The sequence below is a fragment of the Chrysochloris asiatica genome, unplaced genomic scaffold (genome assembly GCF_000296735.1).
Source record: "Chrysochloris asiatica unplaced genomic scaffold, ChrAsi1.0 scaffold00004, whole genome shotgun sequence".
NCBI classification, from domain to species: Eukaryota; Metazoa; Chordata; class Mammalia; order Afrosoricida; family Chrysochloridae; genus Chrysochloris; species Chrysochloris asiatica.
The window spans coordinates 6,728,635-6,730,775 of NW_006408522.1; positions in this window are offsets into that span (position 1 = coordinate 6,728,635).

Genomic DNA, 2,141 nt, shown 5'->3' on the forward strand with positions numbered 1-2,141 from the left:
GTCAAAGCAAGTTCTGATTCAAACAAAAGGAAAGTGTAGCCTCTTGGAGGCTTCCAAGTGTTCAAACTTGCTCACAGACACAACACATTTACTTGAGTGTTAGGAGTTTCTCTGAAGTCCTTCATGAGCGTCCACCAGAAGTCGGTGCTGAAGTGTTTTATGATGACCATACGAAAGCAAGCAGCAAGGAACAGAAGACACACACACAAATAATATATTGTGTTCTCTCCCCTGTTCACATGTATATTCTATTGTCCATAGGATGTCACTTACAAAACACAAACTGGAAGATAAAATTCTTAAGAATTTCAAGATGGTACCCAACAACATAGTAAACCAAGTGTTATTGTTATGTGCCATGGAGCTGGTTCTGACTCATAGCAATCCTGTACAGGGTTTCCAAGGCTGTAAATTTTTGTGTTTTTTTTTTTAAAGTTTTTATTGTGAGGTTTACATGGGAGAACATCAGCTTTATACTCATCCTATTGTATTTCATTTCATTGCAATGATTACAGTCCCCTCCATGCATCATCTACTATAACCCCAAAGGATACACCACACAGGCCCACCTCCTCCCCTCCGGATGCCAGCACATAGCCTTTCTCCCACCCTGAGTCCAGAGTCCTCAGCTGCTCCATCTGTCCACATCATCTTCTCTGTCTCCATCCCTGGCGTCACTGCCTCTCTGGGTAAGGTCCCGCTCTCCATTCTTCTCACTTGATGGTTCCAGGGACCTCTGTTCCTGGGATGCAAAATCAATCACCCTCCTCCTTTTTTTTTTTTTTTTTAATGTTTTATTGTGAAGTATGTGTTAGTTTACATGGGAGAACATCAGCTTTATACTCATCCTATTGTATTTCATTTCATTGCAATGATTACAGTCCCCTCCATGCATCATCTACTATAACCCCAAAGGATACACCACACAGGCCCACCTCCTCCCCTCCGGATGCCAGCACATAGCCTTTCTCCCACCCTGAGTCCAGAGTCCTCAGCTGCTCCATCTGTCCACATCATCTTCTCTGTCTCCATCCCTGGCGTCACTGCCTCTCTGGGTAAGGTCCCGCTCTCCATTCTTCTCACTTGATGGTTCCAGGGACCTCTGCTCCTAGACTGAAAAGTTAATCACTCCCCTCCTTGCTATAAAACATCTACCTTTACATTTTCGACCCTCACAATCAGTTCTGATAACAATTATTCACTATTGTATCACAAGAGACCCATCTGCATTTCATTGCATTAGCCCCGTCTAGTCAGATTGAATACTACTCACTGGAGATTCTACTTTCCTCCAGGCCCTCTGGATCTAGGTTCCCTCTTGAAAGCTTGTAAGCCAGTCACTTCTTGCCTTTGTAGCCCCCCACCCCCTTTTTGGGTATCCAATGTCCAAGTTGCCCATCCCTGTCTACGCTGTGTGTGGAGGGGGTGGGAATGATTCTTGCTGTAAGGACTTGTTCCCTCTTTTGAGCTACTGCTTCCATAGGTGTAGGTCAAGTTCATTAAATTGTATGAGAATACTTCCCCCCACCCCCTTCTTTTTACTTCTGGTTGAGCTCTGATCATCCAGTCATTGAAGCCAGGATAAGTGGGTATTATCTGCAAGTGTGGGTGTTCTTATGCATATGCCCTCTCTTCTTATCAGCTGGACGCTTCACTCTCCACTCTAGTCCTCTGTGGCTATGTCACTGACTCTGGGCCCAAGAGTCCCCTCAAGGCTGAAAATTTTTATGGGAGCAGAAAGTCTTATCTTTCTCCCATGGAACAGCTGGTAGTTTCGAACTGCCAACCTTGAGGTTAGCAGCCCAATTTGTAACCACTACGGACCCTGTTAACCTCTGGTCCTGTTAACCCCTGACCTCAAAAATTGATTATTTCAGAAAATATGCAACCCCGGGTTCCCAGAATCAACAAATCTCCTTCTCTGTTGGGTTTTTGCTCTATGGAAGAAACCAAAAATTCTGTTACAAAGTTCTAAGAGTGGAGGAAAGGAATGGTGAACCAAACAGGTGGGAGAATCTGTGCCCAGGACCCTCTTTATAGAGAGTATGGGGTAACAGGGGTTGAGAGACAGAACTAATGCCCTCCGTCATGGGAGGTACAAAAATCAACATTGCCCTATAGTTCATTCTGATTCATAGAGA